At 40.6% G+C, this 13692-nt stretch overlaps 1 protein-coding gene across 10 annotated transcripts in view; it reads left to right on the top strand.

Annotated features, from left to right (window-relative positions):
• Tenm3 (teneurin transmembrane protein 3) overlaps positions 1-13692 on the top strand; it is a 458688-nt gene that overhangs the window by 278629 nt on the left and 166367 nt on the right. The gene's annotated exons all lie outside the window — the stretch shown is intronic.

Genomic DNA, 13692 nt, shown 5'->3' with positions numbered 1-13692 from the left:
GTTGCAGACCTGCACCAGGAGGCCTGGCTAAGAGTCCCTTGGTAGAAGCTCTGTCATTCCAGTCTAATCATTCCTGAGCAGATAAGCATTCACTTTGTGTGTGTGTGTGTGTGTGTATACACATATACATATATCCTTGCCACTTGTGGCAGCACGTGCCTTTAATCCCAACACTAGTGAGGAGGGATCTCTGTGAATTCAAGAGCAGGGTGTTCTATATTGCAAGTTCTGGGCCAGTTAAGACTACATAGTAAATGTGTGTGTGTGTGTGTGTGTGTGTGTGTGTGTGTGTGTGTGTGTGTGTGCGTGTGTGTGTGATCAAATCGGTGCATACAAAGGTGTTGTCAACGTATCTTGCCATCCAGAATTGTTCTTATTCTTCTAAAGTTCACGTCTATAGCTGAAAGCCTTCTCTTCACCTGCAGTGAACTTCCATTTCAAGTGCATTGACTTGAAAGAACTTTTCTGCTCAATTTTAAGCATGGATGACTGTCAATAATTAAATGAATTAATAGTAGGCAAAGTCCTGTCCAAATAGCACATAATACATTTGAAGATATTCTTTTTTATTTTCCTTTTGACACATGGCAACTGCCATGAGTAGGTCTAATATATTAAACCTTAAATTTATCTATAGTATAGATTCATATGCTTGATAACATGTCTATACTGTAAAAATAACTAAAATGTGAAACAAATGCTGCTCATCTGTGTGAGCCTATTAATAGTGGTGTGAAAAAATAACTTTTTATCATTCCCAAACAGAATTTGTAAACACCCTCACACTTGATTACAGTGTACCTAGCTAGCTACAATGAATTATAGTGGAGATGCTATGCTTCCTAGGATAGCCCTATGCTTCCTGTTTTATTTAGTTTAGGGATTTTTGTTTGTTTTTTGTTTTTGAGGCAAGGTTTCATCATGTAGCCAAGGCTAGCTTGCAACTGTACTTCTGCCTCAACCTCCCAAGTATAACTTCGCATTAACATGGAAGGAGTTGCTAATATTTTTACCTAAAATATCAGGAGCATTTATCTCAAACCATTTTTTTTGCACAACTGCTAATAACTCATATTAATTCAGGTAGCAGTAATGAAATTATCTGTTTATAAGCTTTTCATTTAAGACGTTTTTCTTCCTGGGATCACCTCCTAGTGTGAAAGATGTCCAAAGATAATAGCACATCAATTCAGAAGTGAAATAGATTTGAGATCCCAACGTGCTCTCAGCATGGAGGGGTCGTTTGTCTGTGTCACTCATATAACATGTCACAGCTAGAATCCTTACATATTTGTTCCTTGGTTTTAATGTCCAAATACAGAATTAACATCCTTCTATTGATACATTCTTGGGAGATATGTAACTTTCTTGTCTAAATATTTTTATCTAAAGCTTGTAACAAAATTAACTTTCTATAATATTAAGAAACAGTGTAGATAGTAAACATTTCTATTTTATAGTTCTATAGCATATTACTAACTATACAAGTTTTATAAATTTATCACAATATTACCTTTATATGAACATCAAAATAATTCATTTTGAACAAACCCGTTCTTAGAATATTTACATGTTCCCGTTCGTGCACGAATCCGCCTTTCTTTTCTAGAATCATCCGTTTTAAAATTTAACATGGTAAATAGTCAGGATACAAACAACGCTCTGGGGTCCTCCTTTACCGACAGCACACTAAGAGTTGTTGCTTGTTCCGGAACTCTTTGGTCCTCTCGGTGAAGCCTGGTCTTCCGGTTTGGGAGGTCCCATTTGCTAATTTGTACTCTTAGTTGTAGCTCGCATCCAATGCTGCCTCTGCGGCCCCGCTGCCTGTGGAACTTGGTCTTAAACTAGTGTTCTGTTCACTTTTAACTCTCCCCTCAGCAGTTAAGCGCTCCGCGGCAACGTCTCCTGCTCACACCCTGGAAAGCTCGTTTTAAGTGAAATTCTAAGGGATCAAAGGAAAGGCTTGAACAGTAATAGTAAGAATTCACTGTGGGTTTTCCTTTTTCAATTACGTTGGCATTCTGTTCCCTCTGAACTTGAGTGACAGAATTTTTTTGTTAGAGTGTTGTTTTGTAGATCAGAAGGGACCCCTGCTGTGACCTTTGCCAGGGTGTGGTAGTGCAGCCTTGGTGGTCAGCCCTGGGAAGATGGCCTTGGTCGCCCGCTCTTTGTCCACACCGGTTTCAAAGAAGAAAGAAAAAAAAACAGGAGAAGGCTGGGCTGCAGAAGAAAATATTTCTCTCCTTGTTTCTCAGAAAGTTGATTATAAAGGAAACAAGGAGTCTGGCTTTATTTGTATGGGTGCATACCTGGTGAATTTAAAATATTTGTTGTTGAGCTTGCCAGGAGAGTCTCTGCTAGGAGGGAAAAAAATAAGTAAATTTTAGTACCAGCTATAAATTGACAAACTTTTAGAGGGAAAAACACACCAAGTATATTCCAAACAGAAAGGTTGATAAATGGAAATGGTATTGACTTCTCATTCAGTGAAGCAAAGCACTATGGGAAATTTATACATCTAAAGTGAATTGTTACCTGGACTTGGCCATGCTTCAGATGTCTAAGTGGTAGATTTAAGAAGGCTGGAGATGTCCCTGACGAAGGCTCTAGGGACGTAGGAAGCGCCCCTGATGTGTGTGGAAACACAGATACTAGAGAAATGAGACTAGAAAACAGAACGCATGTGGGTGCCCCAATAGAGTGTAAAGTTAGGTGCATCGACATGCTAAAAACAGCAGTGACGTTAGAAATATCCAGTACTTAAGGCAGAGTTCTTACAAGAGGAGCCCAAAGATAGAATAAAAGAAAATGAAAAAAAAATAAGCAAAAGAGGTTGAAGGTTAAAAAAAAATGAAACCAAGAAAAAAACCTGAAAATATAATGACATAAAACAGTAAATGATATTTAAGCTTGTCTGAGTCTGATGATGGATTGAGCCTTGAGTTATACAATTTCATTTGTTCCAAGTTGACTACTTAGAGTCCACCATGGGCAGTAACTTCCTAAGCCAGGGTCTTTCGAATTGATTTACTCGTGTTATACAGCCATGATAGGAATGCCAAAGGTAAATTTAAGCCAATAAACCAATACCTTAATACCTTACTGTAGGGGTTCTTACAGTGCGGCCTGTGTGGCTCAACACCACGCCTGGAAGTTCCATTCTGCCCACACCAGTTATGCTTTAACAAGCCCGCGAGGACATTGTTGTACAAGCTAAGTTTGAAAGACACTGTCTTAAGCTATGGAGTGGTCTGTTGGTACTTGTTGCTCATCTCGGTGGCCTAATCCCTACTCCAGAAGGCGGAAGGTCACAAACTCTGCCTGTACTTGTGACTCAAGTCTTGGTTTTTTTGGTTTTTGTTTTGTTTCTTCGTGTCAGGGACAGACAGCTGTGGCGTGCCTGTGCAGGGGCAGGCAGGTGTGGGCTCCTGAATCGAATGTGCAACTGGCTCTTCCATCCTTTAGTTCAAGAATTTCACAAACTTTTAGGGCCAGCATCCTCAGGTGATAGATTTATACCCCAATCTGTTGTCAAGTCATTGTAAGTAACAGTACCGGGCGTCTCTGGGTATGTACAGAGAATAAGTTGCTTAAAGGTGTGGGGAAAAAAAGTGGCTTTAAATAAAAAACAAATCATTTTCAAGAGCTAATGAGATGACTCAGTGAGTAAAGTTTTCCCATGCCTGCCTGAGGTCCTGAACTCAGTGCTTCGCATCCCTGAAGAAAATTTGATGGGGCAGTGTTTGCTTATGGTTTTTGTGTTGGGGAGGCTGAGAAAGTTGGGCCAGCCTAGCATGGCATAGCCTTAGGTTCCAGTGAGAGATGACCATGTCAAAAAACAAGATGGCTGACCCCTGAGGCATGGCACCAAGGTTGACCTCTGCCAGCTCATGACTGCACACAAGTGCATGTTCACGCATGCCTGCCCATACACACATACGACTCACACAAAATGAACGATCTTCGGTTTGAACTTTCTTTAGTTTCTGTTTATTTATCTATAAGAATTTAATGTTTCTTCGCACCATTCTCTTTTCAGCTTTTACTCAATTGTGCACATGTTAAATATACACCTGACAGATAATTCTGTTAGATTTGTAATGTAAAATTTGAAACTTGGTAGTGAAAACTTCAAAGACTAAGGAACAGGTTTAAGTGTTCAGAATGCTTAGATCATAGTTCACATTATCTCTCATGTAGAATTCATTTTAAATACATGCTGTCAAATTGCGTCTGATTTTCTTTCTTCGGTACTTAATAAAGACTTGAAGAACACAAATAATTATATGAGTGACAGTAGGGAAAATGAAAATAGCACAATAACAGTGAGATGTTCTATATTTTAATTTTATTTTAAAAGTATCATAAAATGAATCCCGAGAAGCCGAGCCATTGTTTTTACACCAAGTGGATTAAACTATTTTGAACTCAGGAGCTAATTTTAGCTTCCACGTATTTCCAGGTAAATTTAATCCACAAGTATGGGATTCATTTGCTTTAGATCTGAAAATGTCATTTTGGGAGAGGTGTTTGATGTTCAGGAAATCTTGTGAGACCTTTAATAAGCCTCTTAAGTCCAGAGTTACATTTTGCCGGAAGGAAAAGGAACCTATCTATGCCTTGAGTTTTTCTTACCTCTTAAATGAAAACTTGGGGCAGTGGAAAGATGGAGAATCTGGCCAGATGCAGCCAGACCCACTGCCATATTGCTGAAGCCAGAGCATCAAATGTAAAGAAATAGAAATCAATGTATATCCTGGGAGCTGCATTTAGATTCTACAAAGGTCAATGAGGGCAGAGCAATGAGACATTTCATTTAAACAGTTTGGTGTAAACCACCCTCTTTGTCCAACAAAGACCCCAAGAAGAGGAAGAAATAATCCAGAGAACCTGTGCAGTAGTGACATCTACCCTATAGTGTGCAATAGATGTACAATGTTCAGTAGTGTGCAATAGACGTACACTATACAGTCGTGTGCAATAGACGTACACTATACAGTAGTGTGCAATAGATGTACACTATACAGTAGTGTGCAATAGATGTACACTATACAGTAGTGTGCAATAGACGTACACTATACAGTCGTGTACAATAGACATACACTATACAGTAGTGTGCAATAGACGTACACTATACAGTAGTGTGCAATAGACTACACTGTACAGTAGTGTGCAATAGACGTACACTATACAGTCGTGTGCAATAGACGTACACTATACAGTAGTGTGCAATAGACTACACTGTACAGTAGTGTGCAATAGACGTACACTATACAGTCGTGTGCAATAGACGTACACTATACAGTAGTGTGCAATAGATGTAGTGTTCAATAAATGTACACTATACAGTCATGTGCAATAGATGTATACTATACAGTAGTGTGCAATAGACGTACACTATACAGTAGTGTGCAATAGATGTACACTATACAGTAGTGTGCAATAGACGTACACTATACAGTAGTGTGCAATAGACATACACTATACAGTAGTGTGCAATAGACGTACACTATACAGTCGTGTGCAATAGACGTACACTATACAGTAGTGTGCAATAGACGTACACTATACAGTAGTGTGCAATAGACGTACACTATACAGTAGTGTGCAATAGACGTACACTATACAGTAGTGTGCAATAGATGTACACTATATAGTTGTGTGCAATAGATGTACACTATACAGTAGTGTGCAATAGATGTACACTATACAGTAGTGTGCAATAGACTACACTGTACAGTAGTGTGCAATAGACTACACTGTACAGTTGTGTGCAATAGACGTACACTATACAGTAGTGTGCAATAGATGTACACTATACAGTAGTGTGCAATAGACTACACTGTACAGTAGTGTGCAATAGACTACACTGTACAGTTGTGTGCAATAGATGTACACTATACAGTAGTGTGCAATAGACATACACTATACAGTAGTGTGCAATAGACGTACACTATACAGTAGTGTGCAATAGACGTACACTATACAGTAGTGTGCAATAGACGTACACTATACAGTAGTGTGCAATAGATGTACACTATACAGTAGTGTGCAATAGACGTGCACTATACAGTAGTGTGCAATAGACGTACACTATACAGTAGTGTGCAATAGACGTACACTATACAGTAGTGTGCAATAGACGTACACTATACAGTAGTGTGCAATAGATGTACACTATATAGTCGTGTGCAATAGATGTACACTATACAGTAGTGTGCAATAGACGTACACTATACAGTAGTGTGCAATAGATGTACACTATATAGTCGTGTGCAATAGATGTACACTATATAGTCGTGTGCAATAGATGTACACTATACAGTAGTGTGCAATAGACGTACACTATACAGTAGTGTGCAATAGACGTACACTATACAGTAGTGTGCAATAGACCTACACTATACAGTAGTGTGCAATAGATGTACACTCTATAGTCGTGTGCAATAGATGTACACTATACAGTAGTGTGCAATAGACGTACACTATACAGTAGTGTGCAATAGATGTACACTATATAGTCGTGTGCAATAGATGTACACTATACAGTAGTGTGCAATAGATGTACACTATACAGTAGTGTGCAAAGACGTACACTATACAGTCGTGTGCAATAGATGTGCACTATACAGTCATGTGCAATAGATATACAGTATACTGTAGTATACAATAGGCATTCACTATATAGTAGTGTGCAAAAGATGTACGCTATACAGTCATGTGCAATAGATGCACACTGTACAGTAGTGTGCAATAGACGTACACTATACAGTAGTGTGCAATAGACGTACACTATACAGTAGTGTGCAATAGACGTACACTATACAGTAGTGTGCAATAGATGTACACTATATAGTTGTGTGCAATAGATGTACACTATACAGTAGTGTGCAATAGATGTACACTATACAGTAGTGTGCAATAGACTACACTGTACAGTAGTGTGCAATAGACTACACTGTACAGTTGTGTGCAATAGACGTACACTATACAGTAGTGTGCAATAGATGTACACTATACAGTAGTGTGCAATAGACTACACTGTACAGTAGTGTGCAATAGACTACACTGTACAGTTGTGTGCAATAGATGTACACTATACAGTAGTGTGCAATAGACATACACTATACAGTAGTGTGCAATAGACGTACACTATACAGTAGTGTGCAATAGACGTACACTATACAGTAGTGTGCAATAGACGTACACTATACAGTAGTGTGCAATAGACGTACACTATACAGTAGTGTGCAATAGACGTGCACTATACAGTAGTGTGCAATAGACGTACACTATACAGTAGTGTGCAATAGACGTACACTATACAGTAGTGTGCAATAGACGCACACTATACAGTAGTGTGCAATAGATGTACACTATATAGTCGTGTGCAATAGATGTACACTATACAGTAGTGTGCAATAGACGTACACTATACAGTAGTGTGCAATAGATGTACACTATATAGTCGTGTGCAATAGATGTACACTATATAGTCGTGTGCAATAGATGTACACTATACAGTAGTGTGCAATAGACGTACACTATACAGTAGTGTGCAATAGACGTACACTATACAGTAGTGTGCAATAGACCTACACTATACAGTAGTGTGCAATAGACCTACACTATACAGTAGTGTGCAATAGATGTACACTATACAGTAGTGTGCAATAGACGTACACTATACAGTAGTGTGCAATAGATGTACACTATATAGTCGTGTGCAATAGATGTACACTATACAGTAGTGTGCAATAGATGTACACTATACAGTAGTGTGCAAAGACGTACACTATACAGTCGTGTGCAATAGATGTGCACTATACAGTCATGTGCAATAGATATACAGTATACTGTAGTATACAATAGGCATTCACTATATAGTAGTGTGCAAAAGATGTACGCTATACAGTCATGTGCAATAGATGCACACTGTACAGTAGTGTGCAATAGACGTACACTATACAGTCATGTGCAATAGATGCGCACTGTACAGAAGTGTGCAATAGATGCACACTGTACAGTAGTGTGCAAAAGATGTACAGTATAAGTCATGTGCAATAGATGCACACTGTACAGTAGTGTGCAATAGATGTACGCTATACAGTCATGTGCAATAGAATGCAGTAGACTTACACTATACAGCAGTGTGCAATACAATAGAAATATTTTCCAGGTGTCTTTGTGTCCTTATCAAAGCCTTCTAATGTGCCTTAGGGCACAGGATCCGAACACCAACTGCCGCACTCTTTATTTCCATTGTTAACCTCTACAAAGGTTTCTAAAGTATAAAATGTTGAAGAAAACAAATTGTTTTCTATGCAGATAACCACATATGAATTTAAGCTAATTAAAATTTCATTTGGTAGTTGCGTACCTTTCTGTTTGACTTTTTATTTTCTCTGCTAATCCCCCAGTGAGGCAGTGTCTCAGATGACTTGGAATACTGCTACACACATTTTCCAAAGGTATTTTTCATTCGATTGCCTGAAATTTCTAACTTCTTAATCCACTCACTTCATATTAGAGGAATAACATGATTATCTTAATCCACTGAGCAAAATATAACTATTAACCCACTTTTCTTAGTGACTCATGTGTGTGTTATAACTTTCATAATTTTGTACTTTGGAACTAAGTGTTGATTTATTGATATTTTATGTGATAGAGTTTAGAAAGGCACATTTAGCAAACCCAAAATATCTTCACTAAAAAACCTCTCAGTGGTATTTTATGTGATTATTAATTAGAAAGACAGAAATCAAAAGTGAAGGGTCGCACAGAGCAGCACAAACCTGCTCGGGCATGGTTGCAAAAAGCACAAGAGCAAGCGTGTGTTTGGGCCTGGGATCAGAGTAGAAAGAAACGATGGCAGCCCCTGGAGAAGTGAGTTTGGATTCCCAGTAGGGAGGTTAGAAAACTGGATGTGGCAGTGCCCACCTCTAATCCCAGCCCTGGGAGTCAGGGCTGTGTGTGTCATAGGGTGTTGGTATGGACTAGACACCCTGTCTAACCAGCTGGCGAGCTCTAGGTTCAGTGAGTGATGCTGTCTCACAAAGTAAAGTGGAGAGCAGAGGGAGGGGGCCCCTCCATAGGCACACACACACACACAAACACACACACACACGCATACACGCATACACAGTGGGGCAGTGGGGAAGAATGAACTTGTCCACTTGGACAAAGAGAAAGGAAGAAGCCTACTGTGAAGGAAAGGCTAATGGGTCCTCTGCTTGAATACCCAGGGGTAGCAGAAGGGGCAGGCAGGAAGGAAGAGGAACTGGAAATTATCGAAAATCCTCAGAGAGACCCAAAGGCTGGAGTTACTAAGCAATGACCAAGAAGACAGGAAATGGGGACAGCAAGAAAGAAGAGGAAAGCCAGTCTTTGTCCCTACTAACTTTGTAGTTGTGACATGACCCATACACAGATACATCACAGACTCCATTAAAAACACAAACTAGAGCCCAGGGTGGGGGTGGAATTGTAAAGGTAGGTCCAAAGGCAAATCAACAAAGAGGCAGGATCTTTCCATTTCCAAAGACAAAGGAGCGAGCTTTAATTGTGCTCCAGGTCGAGTAATCCTTTCCATTGGTACAGTCGCCGGCTGCACAGCCTTCCGAGTTAACGAGGCAACGGAGCTCGGTCGTTCCTGTCCCCTTGTTGTTGTTGTTGCTAAATAGAATCCCCTCCCCTCCCGAGGCCAAAGCCACAAAGCAACCGTTAGTGTTCAGTGACCTTCCGCACCAGCTGTCTTTGGGGCTTTGAAATTGATTTCCCTCCTCTTGGTCTCTGATAGTCTGTCTTCAAGTGTGCTTCTCTAGTCCATTGCCGGAGTGAAAATGGTGGCACAAATAGCGGAGGAACTAGAGGCGGGCGTCACACAGGGCATCATTAGAGACATCAGAACGAAACTAGCCCGCTCCGGTGTGCTTTATGGTAAAAAGCAGCCACTGCTGCTTTATTGCTAAATACAATGGGGGGGGGGGTCATATTCTCACATAAGCCATTCCCAAATATGGTTTGAGGAGTAAAGAAAAATTTAGTCTTTATTCTACAAACCTCATATGGAAACCAAGACAAAACATGTTTTTATATGTGAATTTTTTATATGTGAGAAGCACATTTTCATAGCTGAATGCCTGGCCAGGAGTGGTGGAACATAGGCTAATGGCATGCAGAAATGGGCCTCATGGAGAATTAGGTGACAAGATTGTTTTCCCCAATGGTAAGTCAATATACATGCTTTGATTAGCTGAATTTCAATCTTCATGGAATACGTGTGGTGTTATGAACATAAAGGAAGTGCTATTGGGCCTTAGGGGAAGCGCAGAAGGGCTGACAGGCCCGTATAGATGAGAACATAAACCTCACAGTGCCTTCTCGATTATACATTGCAACAGTAAAGGCGTTGTTGCCTTTCAAAAGATGGCGGGCTGTCCAAACCTCAACACTAGCCCAAATCTACCAGACGTGCAACCACGTGTTTTCTGCTAAAGCAAATACATGGGCATGGAATTTTCCTTCTCTGCCTAAAAACTTGTCCACGTGTGTTTACCATGTTTATTTGAGGCTTCATGTGACCTGAAGGGGTCAGTTAGCATACAAATGATGATTTGGAAGTAAACCAACTTAAACTTTTATTAATTCTTTCCTTACATATTAGAAAAGTATCTGAAAATCCTGAATGCCCATTATTTTAAAATGGAAGATTCTAGTGAGGTGCTCCTTTTTCAACACTTTCTAAACTCGGGGATTAATCAAGCCCGTGCCCTAAGTCTCTTCTAATTTGCATATCCATTTAGATAGCTAAGGAGAAAATACCTCACTCCTGGGAGTAAAAGTAATCCCTCCCCCAAAATAATGTTTTGTCTTGAAGTAGAAAAAGCAATTGTATGCATTTAGTAAATTAGAAACTCTTTGAAGGAAACGGGTTTTCATTTTCACTAATATAGGTAAGTAATGTTGCTGAGGATTTGAACCCAGAGCTTTGTGTCTTTTTAGGCACATGCTGCTCCTCTGAAGTTTACCCCTGGATGGTGTATTTGTGTTTTTAGTGATATATCCAAGTTGCACATTTTTTAATCTAAAGAAATAATTTCAGGGCAATTTAAGCCTAGTGTTTGAAAGAGTTCCTTGCCAGAACCACCAGTCACAGCATGTGCTGATATCTCAGCTTTACAGATAGAAACAGAGACGACTGATTTGAAGTCAGCATCTAATAAACTCGTCATCTCATCATGGTTCTAGATATTCACATATCTGGTATCTGCTGGGAAGGGCTGAGGTCATGGTCTTGAGTCTCACAGACTTAGGTTCAAATCCCATCCGTCACTGAGAAGTTATTGAGACCACTTCGTGTCAATCAGTGCGTCGTTGCTTCACAAAATATCTGAGGCAACCAAAGGCACAAATAGTTCATTTGAGTGGAAGATTTTAGTCTACCATGGTCTGCTTCATTGCTTTTCGGCGTGTGTTACATCAGAAATAGCCTGCTAGGGAGGATAGAGAGGAATAATGTCCTTACCTTATCATAGCTAAGAAGGGGGAAGGAGAGGCACAGAAAGTGTGGAGTAGAAAGTGTGGAGTAGACACACACACACACACACACACAGAGAGAGAGAGAGAGAGAGAGAGAGAGAGAGAGAGAGAGAGAGAGAGAGAGAGAGAGAGAAAGTGAGAACATTCTAGGGCATTACCTGTTGACCTCCTTGCTTCAGGTGGGCTTCGCCTCCCAGTCTTCACCACATGCCAATAATGCCCTCCCTTTCTGACTCCTCCACTGGATAGACATACTGTTGAGTTTAGTAATCACATGACCACCACGCTGGGTGAGTTCCACCCAGTAAACCCAGCTATCCTGTTCCATTTCCTAGAGACTGCCAACCCGGCAAATCTGTCTTTATCTTTTCTTCTCTAAGCACTAATATACCTAAACCCAGGAGCTTGTTCCCTCCTCTGTCCAACACTCCCGTAGCACTTACTATGTTTGAAGTATTTTATAGTCTTCTACAGTCAATTTAAACCTCACAAGTCCGATGACAGAAAAGTACAGAGAGAGGTTAAGGAACTTTTCTCAGACATGCCTAGTGAATAGGAAAGATGTTAAACGTTAGCAGTCCAGCTTCCCAGGTCTGAGCTATGAACTTCTTAACCCGTTTGATATATTTAGCCTTTTTTAAATACCCTGTAAGCATATGCGTGTTTAAAATGGAAAATGCTTAGCTATGAACCCTATAAACGCATCTTCTATAAAGGCTATACCGTACTGCGCAGAGAATGAAAAGACCCTTCTAACCTCTTGAATATGAAAAATTATAGCCTGCTGACTGCATTGGACACCTTCGAACAGGATGTGATAATAGTTTATGTTAAGGCTTGGATGTGAGCAGTGTTATCACGCTAAACAAAAGCCATGAAATGCAGAGTGTTTTTCAGTGTGAACACTTTGACTGTTAAGAATATAAGAGACCATGAAGCTGAGGTGGTCGTGTGGTGGGGGGTGGAGCTGGGTGGAGCTGAAGTGGGGATGAGGGATTGATATGGTCAAAATGTATTTTATACCTGTATGAACTCCTCAAAGATTGAATTTTAAAAAGTCAAAATAAAAGAATCTTAGAATCGGTCACCTTTTCCAGAGAACTTTTACTCAGCGTTCTTGGCATCTTGTTCCTTGAATTGCTGCTTAGCCATTTGCAAAGCTGTGGTTCTGAGGCCGTTTGCCCATTGTTAGACGGTTCCGTTAGGGAATCTGTCTCTGTGACCGATAGGCCACTGAGCTGATCTCTCTGTTTATTTAGACTTGGTCTTTAAACTGTATCCTGTGATTCTCTCCCTCTGCCAGGCCCCACAAGACTTACCCTGCTGATTACATTTGACACGTGCTAAAAATAAAACAGTTGACCACCTCCGAGACCTGACCGGCTGCCCTTGCCGGCTTAAGAGTCCTCAGCAATAGGGGAGCAGGCGAGAATGAGATCATTGCCATGGCTACCTTGAAAGTCAGCAAGGCGGCAGAACATGGGCAGGACGTGGGCACAGGCGTCTACATGAGCACACATTCTCCTGCACCATGCATACAAGCACAGCTGTGAACCATGACTAACTTTATAATATGATTCAGAGGAACTACTCACGAGGCCATTCTTCATGTACAATGAAGTTCATGTACAAAGTCAGTTCTCACCATTCACTGTGTGGGTTCCAAGGATGTTACAGCAAGCTTCTGTTCAGGAGACAGTGCAACTGGGGTGATCCTGTAGTCTCTCAAGATGTCTACTGAAGCCATAGGGGATACTTGTATGCATATGCCCTAACATGCTTGGAGCCCACACGCAAGATGTCTTCCATACATGTTCCATGCCGTGGCTGCATGTGTACACACACACACACACACACACACACCCCTCAAATAAATAAATACATAGATGTAAAAAATAAATGTCACATGAGGCAGGGCTTGGGATGTGTTTCTGCTGGTAGAGGGCTTGCCTAGTGTGTGGGAGACCTTGGGTTTGGTGCCACGCTCCTCATAAACTAGAGGTGGCGTGGCACCCACCTGCAATCCCAGCACTCAAGGGCGACCAGAAAGATCAGAAGTTCAAGGTCATCTTCAGTTGCAGAGAGAGTTCAAAGCCAGCCTGGGTTACCTGAGATCTTATCTCCAAACAGAATGGCTGAGGTCAATGA

This window comes from Microtus pennsylvanicus, chromosome 9, assembly GCF_037038515.1.
Source record: "Microtus pennsylvanicus isolate mMicPen1 chromosome 9, mMicPen1.hap1, whole genome shotgun sequence".
Classification (NCBI taxonomy): Eukaryota; Metazoa; Chordata; class Mammalia; order Rodentia; family Cricetidae; genus Microtus; species Microtus pennsylvanicus.
The sequence above is the reverse complement of the archived record's forward strand: the minus strand, read 5'-3'. Positions and strand labels throughout refer to the sequence as shown.